Source organism: Nuphar pumila, chromosome 5, assembly GCF_984573655.1.
Source record: "Nuphar pumila chromosome 5, dmNupPumi1.hap1.1, whole genome shotgun sequence".
NCBI classification, from domain to species: Eukaryota; Viridiplantae; Streptophyta; class Magnoliopsida; order Nymphaeales; family Nymphaeaceae; genus Nuphar; species Nuphar pumila.
Window position 1 is genome coordinate 7,849,285 of NC_143253.1, and position 14,232 is coordinate 7,863,516.

Here is a 14,232-nt window from a genome sequence, read left to right on the forward strand (position 1 = left end):
CAACTGTTAATTGGATTTGTACTTTACCAAGACTACACATTGTGTCGATGCCTGTACACGTGCCTAAAACCCTGCAAAATGTAAAACCCAAATATAGATCTATATATAAAACCCCAGCCTACCAGACCTAACCCGTTGTCCAGGTCTAAAACCCTAATCTATTTAACATCTCGTCCTCTTTCTTTACTTCGGCATTGTAGCTTCTTCTTCTTCTTCTTCTTTTCTTGTCTGCCTTCTCCTTCTTCTTCTTCTTCTTCTTCTTTGTATTTTTCTTTCTTTGTTCTTCTGTGTTCCTTATACATGTGTTTGATAAACAGGGGCGGGGTGGGGGGGGGGGGGGGAGGGGGGGTGATGCCGATGACCATCTATTTGATCTATTCCTACTATCGGATCCTACATTGTTCGCATACCATACTTCTCAGTTGGAAAAATATCTGCCTAATCTGTGATATACTTCACGACAAATATCTAGTGGGAGTGATCTATCAAGACTACGACACTACCGTACGTAGGGGAAGCGATCTATCATGTAGCCCATCGGTTGCTTCAAGGGTTCGGTTACTGACCTTTGAAGCTTATTGTGAAGACTGCGACAATGCTAGAGAGTCTCTAAGAATCAGCCTCAGTCCGATGAAAATATTGTTGTGGGGTGCCATTTTCCTGGAGCTTGTTTGCTTGCATAGGATGTATCCTCAACATAAAAGGACACGACAATGAACAATACAGATGTTTTGGTGCTCTCTTATGTAAAAATGTGAGTCTCTAAAGGATAGATAAGTGTTCAATAGAACTGTCCTCCCATTGATAATGTACATAAATACTAATATTTTTTCTATATGAATGTGGATGTATGTGATAAAAAAAGGCTTGTAATGTTCGCCCTTCGTAAAATAAAATAGTCCACAGCGATAAGAGATGTTTGTCATTCATAACTCGTTGTATTGCTCATCCTCCATGAATGAAAATCGCGAAAGAGATTTACGATGAATGCAGTCAACAAGGGCTTGTATGTTCGCCCTTCTTAAATAAAAATACTCCGCAGCCAATTATACCTATAGATATTTATATAATTTATATACATAGACTTACGAATTTTTTTATACATAATTGTGACGAAGTTGGTTATACGTTCGATTCATGAACACGCCGTTTATGAAGGAATCGTCGGTCTTTTATATGCTATTCATTAAATCATGATAGGAAAATCCTTAATTTGGACCAAGCTCTAAACCATAAACCCTATCAGACATATCGTATCAGCAAACCACACAAATCACGATCAGACATATTGTATCAGCGAAATCGATTTGAAACCATAAACTGTAAACCCTAAACCCTAACCCATAAACCACAAACACTAAACAATAAGCCATAAACACTAAACAAAGACATGTCTTTGTTTGTCTATTTGAATGATATCAATATTTAACATAGCGATTTACTCATAACGTGTTGCAACTATTAATTAGATTTGTACTTTACCAAGACTACACATCAAGTCGATGCCTGCACATATGCCTAAAACCCTGCAAAATATAAAATCCAAATATAGATCTATATATAAAACCCCACCCTACCAGACCCGACCCATTATCCAGGTCGAAAACCCTAATCTTTTCAACCACTCTTCCTTTTTCTTTTTTGCGACATCGCAGCTTCTTCTTCGTCTTCTTTTTTCTTGTCCGCCTTATCCTTCTTCTTCTTCTTCTTCCTTGTATTTTTCTTTCTTCTTTCTTCTTTTTTCTTCTGTGTTCCTTCTGCATGTGCTTGATAGACAGGGTCGGCGGGGTGATGTCAGTGACCATCTATTTGATCTATTCCTACTGTTAGAGCCTACATTGTTCGCATACCATACTTCTTAGTTGAAAAAATATGTACCTAACCTTTGATATACTTCATGACAAATACGTAGCATGTGGGGTAACAATTTCCTCGAGCTCGTTTGCTTGTATAGGACGTATCCTCTGCATAGATGGATGAGATGAAGAACAATACGGATGTTTTTGTGCGCTCTTCTGCAATCATCTGAGTCTCTAAAGGATAGATAAGTGTTCGATGTCAATCATGTGGAATTGTAGTTTCATAATTATGACGAGAATGATATGTCTTTGTTTGTATTTGCGAACGAAATCGATTTGTATTTAAGAATTTAAATCATTTTGTATGATTATAGTAAAACCCAAAATTCTTAAACCCTCTACCCCAATCGCCCGTAAAAGCGATTAGTAAATTGCGTTGACATAGACACTGCCCGTAAAAGCAAATCGTTATAGCAAGTAGTCCTCATACGTTATTGTTTATACCGCGATGACACTTATGGTTCACTTAGACAAAGCTCGTTGTCTTAAAGACAGACCTCATTGCAAATCGTGCATGATCTTCGTTTATGAATGTCAATGATAAATGTTTCAGTCGTATATACATGCTTGGTCAATATTAATTTACGAAGGCCGATCATTACAACTAATTGTTCAGTGATGTTTGTGTGCTACACTAATTAAAATATTCTACAACGATAATAAATGTTTGTTGTTCAGAAATCATTGTATTGCTCACCCTCCGTGATTGAAAATCGATACGATGTTTAGGCATAGTAAAATATAAATCAAGTTAACTTCACCGATATATTGCAACCACATTCATTTACAAAATATGACCGTTGCACATTATTTGCTTCTCATGCAAATATCCTTGACTAAACATTCTTTTCTTTGATAGTTTTGCGCATTCTTTGCTTTTAGAGTGTTGCACATTCTTTGTTTTTAGAGATCCTCCAATGTTATCACTCATGGCAAAGAGTTCATATTCCAGATAGCAAGGGCCCTAGAGAGGTATATATGCGATCGGCACATAGAATCGCTTTGCAGTAGAAAATGAGTGTATTTGTCATGAAATATATTGAAGATTAGGCAAATATTTTTTCAACTGAAAAGTATGGAATGCGAACGATTGAGAGTCAAACAGTAGGAATAGATCAAATAGATGGTCATCAGCACCCACCTGTGTATCATGCAGAATATTTGTGCTTGTTTCGGTATGGCGACAAAGATTGAGGATGATTATGGTCGTTATATACTGTGTAAACTTTGATATACTTCACGACAAATACGTCAAAGTTGTATGTGTCATGAATATATCAATGTATCCACAGAAGATAACCACTATAATCATCATCAAAGATTATACATCTCTTTCAGTACGGCATGAAAGAACTACAAAATCTGCACCAAACACCATCCATCAAGCAAAGGTTGAAGGAACACAGAAGAACAAAGAAGAAAGATAAATACAAGGAAGAAAAAGTAGAAGGAAAAGAAGATGAAGAAGACGAAGTCGTAAGAGAAAATAAAAGAAGAAGCTACGATGATGCAAAAAAGAAAGAGGAAGAGATGTTAAATAGATTAGGGATTTAGACCTGGATAACGGGTCCGGTCGGGTCAGGTCACTCCCCCACCTAAACCCATCACATAAAATGAGATGTTGTTCAGACTACAAAACTAGGTAACTTAATAAATACATATATAGGTTACTTAATAAATACAAACTGACTTACAACTACAGTACCTCAATTTTCAAATGTTAAGAGTATTTGTCCAATTGTGATTTCTTGTTACGAACTTTTTCAATGTGAACGATATATCCTATCGCGATTTACACAATGACAGATTCATAAATGATGGAAAAGAAAACCATAAACTATTTGACAAGATGTTTAGGCTGATAAGTCACATCACGTTCACTGGTTTTATAATAGGCAGTTGAAATGATGCTTTGTTCTTTAATTAACGTGCAATGCAATTAATTTGTGCACGGTTTTTTACAACGGGCGGTTGGTGAAACAACATTTTCTTTATACAGGGTTGACGTGTCGAACCAGTTTGCCAGTCTATCCATTAGCTTTCCTTTTGAGCGGTGTGTCCGTGCTTCAAACATATAACATGCTTCATCACAATGGTGGTATCAATATCGACGTAGGAGACGACGATGGCTATACGTCCAGCGATGGCGCCAAAGAAGACGACGTTAGTTAGACGACCAGTCTTGGCGATGACCACAACTACACGACCAACAATGGCGATTCAGGCATATATTTTCTAAACCTCGTGACTAGTTTCAACAGTATTTGCCTTTTTATGGCGCATATTCAATTTGTGTTGTGTACTGTAGCAAGAAATTTCAATGTCGAATATTGAATATTATGCTCATGTCAGTGGAACATTCACAAAAAAAGGTGGCCAACAGCGCTCTAAAGAGCTCCAAGAGAACATCAATCGGATGCAAGATGAATTTGTTTAAGGAAAACTATCAGTAATTTTGTATGTATGAAACCACTAACAGTTTGTATGCCATGGGTATGTATGTTAACAAGTTCATATGTTTTGCAAATAGATTATATCTGATTTCGTCAATTATATTCAAAGCAACGCAACAAGCAATACTAAACGTATCGTCACCCCATATTTCATGGTATATATGTACTCTTATTGGTTTATTTTCTTTTATGATTTACTCTTGTTGCTTGGTGGTTTAACTTTACTATTATCACTATTTCGTTCAACAGACTTACGTCCGCCGAAAGCCATACACCATTGAATTTCAAGATGCAATACCATGTTGGAATAATGATGATCACTGCGGAGACTTTTGGACTAGTGAAAAGTTAAGTGAACAAACCTCTTGTCCAAGGTTTAGGCCTAACATTCCTAACATGATTTGTTTATCGCTTTCTAATATATTGTATCCATTCGCAGGTTTTGATTCCTACGCTCTGACAAACTGCTATGGATTTAAGACAAAAACAACTATAGTGCTACAACTCATTGGACTTTCACACTGGTGTACAGCGTGACGTTATGCATTTGGTAAGTTTATGTCCATAGGTGTATCGTATCTTTTACGGTGGCTCGGATTTTACTATATCCTGCATTAACCACATGCGGGATTCTTAAAAGACGTTTTGGGTGTCAACATTGGCGAGTGGATCTTGCTCTGTGCTGACCATGCTCCTTTACAAAGTAATGAGGTCAATTATGGCATATTCGTAATGAAGTATATTTAAGCAATATACAATGGACGAGAAACTAGTTTCGACGTTATATGATGTTTTTATCCTGTGTTATTAGGGACTCAATTTATATATTGGTTTCACATTACATTTTTTGTTACAGGAAGATATATTTGGATTCTGCACCGAACTATACCAAAATTTTACTGAGTTTAAAATTGTGGAACAGGAGTAATTACAAGGAAACGAACGACGCGATCCAGTCAGGATTAATTTAATGTAAATAGATTCCTAACAGATTTTGTAGACTGTGTATACCAATTTTTGTATGCAAATTTTTTAAGACCGTATACAAATTATGTAAATCTCTCTGAGTTAAAATAAAATTTCAATTTTACTAATCACGCTTATAAATCGTTGTTGTGCTTACCCTACGTAAATTAAAATCGCAAAATGGATTAGTGATGTGTGCGGTGAACAAATGCTTGTAATGTTCGCCCGTCGTAAATGCAAATACTATAAGCGATAAGAGATGTTGGCTGCTTAGAAATCGTTGTATAGCTCACCCTCCCTGAATGAAAATCATAAAAGCGATTTGCGATGTATGCGATTGACAAAGGCTTGTAATGTTTTCCCTTTGTAAATGAAAATAGTCCACAGTGATCAAAGATGTTTGCTGCTCAGAAATCATTGTATAGCTCACCCTCCATGAATGCAAATCGCAGGATTAGATTTGTTATGTATGCTGTCAACAAAGGCTTGTAATGTTTGCCCTTCGTTAATGAAAATATTCCACAGTGATAAGAGATGTTTGTTGTTTAGAAATCGTTGTATAGCTCACCCTCCGTGAATGAAAATCGTAAAAATAGATTTGCGATATATGCGATCAACAATAGCTTGTAATGTTCGCCCTTCGTAAATAAAAATAGTCCACAGCGATATGAGATGTTTGTTGTTCAGAAATCGGTGTATTGCTCACCATTCGTGAATGAAATTCGCAAAAATAGATTTGTGATGCATGCGGTCAACAGTTGCTTGTAATATTCACCCTTCGTAAATGAAAATAGTCCACAACGATTAGAGATGTTTGCTGCTCAGAAATCGTTGTATAGCTTACCCTCCGTGAATGAAAATCGCAAAATATATTTTGGGTTTAGGGTTTTTGGTTTAACTTTTACTATATAGCATACCAACTTATTTTTTGTGTTTAGTGAAAATTGGAACACATGCCTCCCTTTTGTCCCCCTTCATGTCGCATCCCAGCATCTACAACCCGTCCATCGTCTCCCTCCATCTACAATAATGATTCTCTCAGTAATAATACACGATGAAGAGCGAACACATCTCACAAAAGAGAACATTGTCTTCGACACAAGGTTCGAGCTGTTCGCGATACATTACAACAACATTAATTTACAGGACTATTTAGTTACAATACATCATAATTTACAGTTTGGCTTAGATACAATACATTACCATCATCAGCATCAACCCACATCCAAATAGTGATGTACTTCAAAACAGACATCATCAAAATTATCAGCAGCAACACTTTCAGTTTACTCAGTAGACTTTACTAATCACTAGGAACGATTGAAGGCAAATCTATCTACCAATGAAGATCCTTATCTATTTGCAATATTTTTTTTACATGATGAATATTGACAGCAGATAAAGGTATGGATCCCAACAAGCAGAGAAGATGTATCCCGCACGACTATCATTATTTGTCATGAAGTATATTGAAGATTAGGCAGATATTTTTCTAACTAAAAAGTATGGTTTGCGAATAAGTGAGAGTCAGACACTATCCATCAAGCAAAGCTAGAAAGAACACAAAAGGAACACAAAGGAACAAAGAAGAAAGCAAAATAAAAGGAAGAAGAAGAAGAAGTCACTCTGCTGCAGAAAAGAAATAGGAAGGGAGGTTAAATAGATTAGGGATTTAGACTTGGACAACAGGTCTGGTCGGGTCACTCTTCCACCTAAACCCATCACACAAGACGAGACGTTATTCGGACTACAAACTAGCGTTGTACATAAAATCTGACATGAGTCAAGACAGATTCCACAATTGTGACAAAGCCTGTTAGATTCACGAACACGTCATTTATGAAGGAATCGTCGGTTTGTCGGTTTCTTATTCATGAAGCAAAGCGAACCACACCATCTAGAACTTGTGTGACGTGTCATTCATATATAAAGGAAATGTTGTTTCACTGACCGCCAATTTTCAAAAAATAATACCAGTTTTTAAAAAGAGCGAGCCAATAGATTGTATTTTGTATTAATTATATTACAAAATGTCATTTCATCTACCTGTATACAAAACTAATCAACGCGATAGGACGTAGCAGTCAAATCACGATAACACATCTCGTGTGGATTTGATATTAAAACTCTTCTTGGTATTTTAAATGTCATTCTTTAAATCGTGGTACAAAAATCCTTAACTTCGACCAAGATCGTCAAAACAAAACACGATAGGACAAATCGTTGCAACGATATAGATTTGCAACTATTACAGGATATATCGTTCACATAGACAAAGCTCATCACTCTAAACACTGAAGCCCAATACCTAAACGTAAAACCCAATAACCTAAAACACAAAGCTAGTCAAATAGCGATATTATGTATCACTATCTTTCGCAAAGATAACGATTGAAATATTGTTGTCGCAGTCGATTCTTAAAACCTAAAATCCAATACCCCAAAAACTAAACGATGAACCCTAATCCTAAACCCTAATCGCAAAAGCCTAGACACTAAACCCTATACCCAAAATCCAAAATCCTAAACACTGGACCCTACTACCAAAACCATAATTGCATACTATCTAAACCCAAAACCCTAAATCCTAAACCCTAAACCTAAACCATACTACCTATACCCTAAACCATAAACCTTACTATATAAACCCAAAACCCAAAACCATAAACCCTATTACTTAAACCCTAAACCTTACTATCAAAACCCTAAACACTGAATCCTACTACCGAAACCATAATTGCATACTATCTAAACCCAAAACCCTAAATCCTAAATCATAGTACCTATACCCTAAACCATAAACCATAAACCATAAACTCTACTATATAAACCCAAAACCATAAACCATAAACCCTATTACTTAAACCCTAAACACAAAACCCTAAACCTTAGTATCAAAACCCTAAACACAAAACCCTACTACTGAAACCATAAATGCATACTATCTAAACCCAAAGCAATGATTTATGAGCAGCAAACATCTCTTATCGTTGTGGTCTATTATCGTTTATGAAGGGCGAACATTACAAGCTTTTGTTGATCGCATACATTGCAAATCTGTTTTGCAATTTTCATTCACGGAGGGTGAGCTATACAACGATTTCTGAGTGGCAAATATCTCTTATCACAGTGGACTATTTTTATTTACGAAGTGCGAAGATTACAAGCCTTTGTTGATCGCATACATCGCAAATCTACTTTTGCGATTTTCGTTCACCCTGGTTAAGCAATACAACGATTTCTGAACTGCAAACATCTCTTATCATTGTGGACTATTTTTATTTATGAAAAGCGAACATTACAAGCCCTTGTTGACAGCATACATTGCAAATCTGTTTTGCGATTTTCATTCACGGTGGGTGAGCTATACAGCGATTTTTGAACAACAAACAACTCTTATCATTGTGGACGATTTTTATTTACGATGGATGAAGATTACAAGTCTTTATTGACCGAATACATCACAAATCTATTTTTATGATTTTCATTCACCCTGGTTGAGCAATACAACGATTGAACTTGGAATGGGCTCCTGAAGAGAAGGTAGACTAGACTGGGGATGAACTTGTGGAAAAATGGAATGCGAGTAACCTTGTGAAGGGTTACTGTGTCTATATTGTGTCTGGGAGGGCTGATGGGATGGGCAAATGAACTGGTTTCGCCAACCTGGGTTATATGAGGATGTAAATGAATCGGGCATGGGTTTAGCAAAACCTTGGGCAGCATTCACCTGCTCCTGAACAAATTCAGGATATAATGGCGCTGTCGGATAATCTGAAATACAATGTGCAGGGCTAGCACATAGCTTGCACACTCTTTCTACTGGACTTCTCGAAGAATTGGCTAGAAATTGATCTAACTTCCTAGTCAACTGGTCAACCTTGGTACGCAATTCTAACTCAGACCCAACTTCGGAAATCCCAACTTTCCTAGGACCACTAGGCAGAGATGTAGTCCTATCTAGTCGTGAAGACAAAGCATGATGCATCGTGTTTTCACTCAAAGTCTCGAATAGAGACCATGCCTCGTCCTCACTCTTGAGCATAAAAGTTCCCCCACAAGACGAATCAACCATTTGACGATGCTTCTCAGTAAGCCCGTCATAGAAATACTGCACCAACTGCCAACGAGGCACCTGGTGATGGGGACACTTGCGGAGAAGATCTTTCAATCTCTCCCAAGATTCGTGAAACTGTTCTCCCTCAAGTTGAGAAAAAATGGTTATAGCTTTACGAAACTGATTCGTTTTACCAATTGGGAAATATTTTTTTAAAAATTCTCTTTGCATTCCTTCCCAAGTAGTAATATGAACCGTCTCAAGAGATTTTAGCCAGTGCTTGGCTTTATCTTTGAGAGAGAACGAAAACAAAGTCAACCTCATAGCGTCGTCTCCAAAGTTATTGATTCGCACAGTCGAGCAAATCTCAAGGAATTCGTCAAGATGACGATATGGGTCCTCATTACTAAGGACATAAAACGAAGGTAACAGATCAGGAGGCGGCCAAACCATGCAAACCAGGTCTCGTGATGCAGGAGGCGGGAGTATACGTATTTGGCATGAAGTACTCCCTCAAGGGACGAATCAATTGATGATCGTCAGCCATTGCGTACACCTTGGAGTAGACCGGTGTAGCACACGTCCTAATTTGGGTTTTTTACCTAACTAACGCACTAAGCGGCCAAACCATGCAAACCACAAAGCGAGCAAACTAAAAACAACAAAAACTAAACAAACACCACGCAGTTACACATAACAGAGATTATGCAAAGAAATATGAAATCTATGTGTACGGTACCAATCGTACACAGTCACCTCTAAGGGGATCCTAATAGGTGGGCTGTGCAGAAAAGTAAGCTAGTCTCTACAATATGCACATACGTGGTTCTAAACCTAAATGCAAACAAATACTAGACAATAAAGCGAATACTAATATTACGCCGTTCCCCGGCAACAGCACCAAAAATTTAATGTCTTCTTTTAAATCGTTGTAATTTTGAAAAGATTTTTATATGTAAAACATGTGAAAACCAGACATCAAATAATAAAAACCGGTTCTCACTAGTGGATGAGACCGGGTCGAACTTAGGGAACGGGAATATTTCGTATTCAAGTACACAAATCTAAACTAATCTTTATTGCCAAATTATTAAAATGTAAAATGTTCAAGAAATGTAAAATCAACTAACTATTACAACAAATGAATACCCTTCGCAGAGGGCGTAAAAAGCAATATTTACAAACCCAATTAAATGCCTAAATTCTAAAATAAAAGAAAAGAAATCTTCTATCTTTATGTGCTTTGTGTCACGTGTGCTTGAGCTCCACTTGTGTGCAAACCTGCACAAGTCAAAAGAACACGAGCAGTACAAGAGAGAAAAAAAAATAGAAACTATACTAAACAAAACATACTAACTAAATGTTAAAAGTTATGAAAGAACTCTAAATGACAAGTAAAACTCTATTAATTTTGAATTATTTCAAGTCAATTAAGTAGTCTAATTGCAAAATGTTAAATCAAGCACATGCTAACGAATCAAATACTACTAAACTAAATTGCCAAAACTAATATAATGATCTAATACTAAACACCTAAGTAACCATATGCTAATTATTTACCACTCACTAAGTTAATGGTAATTATTTCAATTAACTACAACTTAACTAGTTACCTAACTAACATCTAAAACTACCACTCAAAACAATAAAAATCAGTGAAAATCAATAAAAGCAGTAGTTAAAGATCAACAATCAGTGAATTTCATTGATCCAATCAACTGAAAATCACACCAGGAATTCAATTTATTCCAGAAAATAGTAACATTAATAGAAATATTAGCTCAGCACTTAAACTGGATCCAAATATCCAGTTTAACCAATCCACAACACAATCGATAACCGAATGATCAAATACTTTCCAAAAATTGATGAAAATCGATCAAATGCAATGATAATCCTTCACACAACCGACTTCTGTTGTAGAACACATCAGAATGCCATTTCACGGTGACTATGAGGTACAGATCAACTTTGATGTGCTAATCCGGCAAATTGGAGCAGATTCCGACCTCAATCACAAGAATTCCGACGGATGAAAATGTATCTTCCGTGAACCAACTCAGACATTGGCTTTCACAGAAATGAATAGCCAGATGTTATTAATGATAATCGATCGATTAAACTCATATATTCAATCCAGAAATCAAAACAATTAAACCATTCCACCGTGAAACAGATTTCCACAGTGAAGAAGAAAAATTTTCGGCAAAGCAGAGTGGATTCCAGCAAGAAGAAGAGAACGATCAAATAGATCTGATCTCTCTTGATTCAGATCCGATCCACTCTATTCCAATGGATGCAAAGATATTGGGCCAAATGCTATTCTTATGAACATCTTCACGATGGATTACAAGATCATTCAGATGAAGAGGGATTGAAGTGCGATTTTGGTCAGCAGAAGGTGATTCCGGCGACTGTATTGATGCCAACAATTTCAATTGATTTACGGCAGGAAAACACCAGTGGATTTGTGCGTGATCTGAATTCCTGTTCAGATTTGGATCGGATAGATGCTATGCAGATCACTGATATTATGATGAACAACAAAAACTAAAAAATCAAACTGCTAATGCTACAGAAAAATTTGTTAATGTAATGAAACAAACAAAAGAAAAAAAGAAAAAAAAAACAATCCGATCAAAATCTGAGTTAGAAACCAGCATCTGATCGAATACTTATTCAAACAATGCATTGATGTTTTAACAAAAATTAATCAGATATGAATTCAAAATTCCTATCTATAAGCAAATTAAAGGAATAAGATGTTGCTGCTAAAAAATCAGAGTTGAAGCTAATGAAATCATGAAAACAAATAACTATAGAAAAGATTAAAAGAAGAAGAAGAAGAGGATAAGAAGAAGAAGAACTTAATACGTAACCTGGAAGGGTTAGAAGAGAGGTTGAATCATCTCTCTTGCTTCAGCCTTTGTTGGAATTCTCCACCGGAAAGAGGATGAGAAAAAGAGGGAAAAAATAGAGAGAAGGAGAAGAAGAGGTGGAGAGGAAGGGGAAGAAAAGAGGGCTTGGGCAAAAGAGAGAAGACAAGCTTCTCTTCCCCCTACGTATGGTATTTATAATTTTGAAAGTTTTTCCATAAGTCCATCTTATTTCAAAGAATTCCATTTTAAATCTTCTCCTAAAGAAAACTTATTTGCAAAACAACTCAAAATGACTATGTTTTAGAAATTGTAAAACTAAGTCTATTTTAACTCTAATTTTTTTATGATTTTCAAAAACTAAACTACTACAATTATGTCAAACACTAAAATATGCATTAAAATGTAAAATAACACTATTTTTTTATGCATTTTCTATTCTTATATTATTTTAGCACATTTACTCGAAACTAACATAAAATTGGGTTTTTAAATCATTTTCTCATGAAATCATGCATATTTTTATATGAAATATCTCTAAAATATATGCATGATCAATTTTCATTTACGATGGGTGAACATTACAAGCATTCGTTCACCGCACACATCGCTATTCCATTTTGCGATTTTAATTTTTGTAAGGTAAGCTACAACAACGATTTACAAGTGTGTTTAGTAAAACTGAAATTTTATTTAAACCTAAGAGATTTACAAAATTTGTAAACAGTCACACAAAATTTGCATAAAAAAATTGGTATACACATTCTACAAAATCGGTTAGAAATCTATGTACATTAAATTAATCTTGGATGGATCGCGTCGTTCATTTCCTTGTAATCTATGGATTGTGTGTTACAACGATCTGTTCAGCGGAACATGTGTGTTAGAAGTATTAAAAAAGAATTAAATAATTAAATAATGTCATGTTACGAAAAATACTTATAGAATTACAACAAATAATTATCGGCATAAAAAGAATTGCTATGGTTTATTCAGTGGCACTTGACGAGTCAGATGGACTATGACAGACAAATCGTCTCTTTGTTTTTCCTGGTGGTCTGTCTATCCTCGGTGGCCTCTTGGTTCCCTCGATCTTATTACAAACACTGGTCATCATCTCTACCAGTGACTGCAATTGTCTCCCCATATTGCTTACCTCCTTCTGTAAGTTCTTATTCTCCCTCTCCAGCAACTCGAACCTTGCACCGGAGACAACGTTCTCTTTTGTGAATTGTGTCCGCTCTTCATCGTGTACTGTTATCGAGAGAATCATTGTTGTAGCCAGAGGGAGACGATGGACGGGTTGTAGATGTTGGGATGCGACATGAAGGGGGACAGTTGGGAGGCATGGGTTCCCAATTTTTTTAATCTTCAGATTTCGTCGCATGGGTTCCTAATATTTTTGAAAATAGAAGGGATCATATTGTCATTATTTATATTCATACGCTATGACACAGACACCTCCTGTGTTCCAGTTATCCAATTGTTCCTTGTAGTGATCGTGCCAATTCACGTTCCTAGCCCCACCACTATTCATCTTCCTTCTCACTTTCACAGACTTCTTTGGGATAAACTTTCCCAAGTCAAATTGTAGGAGAACTCGACTACCATGCTGCAACTCGGCTTCATAATTGCTAAACAACCAAATTCGCGATCAGATAGTCTCGCACCCTCGGCAACAAGCTCTTGGTCCTCGTCCTCCCCATCTTCATACGGTCTCCACACAACCTGTACATTGGTAATTGTTTTTAATAACGAGTGCTAGATATATTACAATGAATGTTACTACGAATACACACGATTATTAATATTTACAGTACTAAAAGATAAATGCTAAAGCGACAACGATTTATACTAACGAAGATAAAATCATGCAGCGATGCTTACTTAAGAATGCTAAACATTTCAAAGATTTATACTACTGAATGATAAATGTTGAACTCATTGTAAACAATTTTAGACCATTTACCTCATTTAGTTGCAAACCATAAAAAATGAACTTAGCATTATCCTCCTTGACA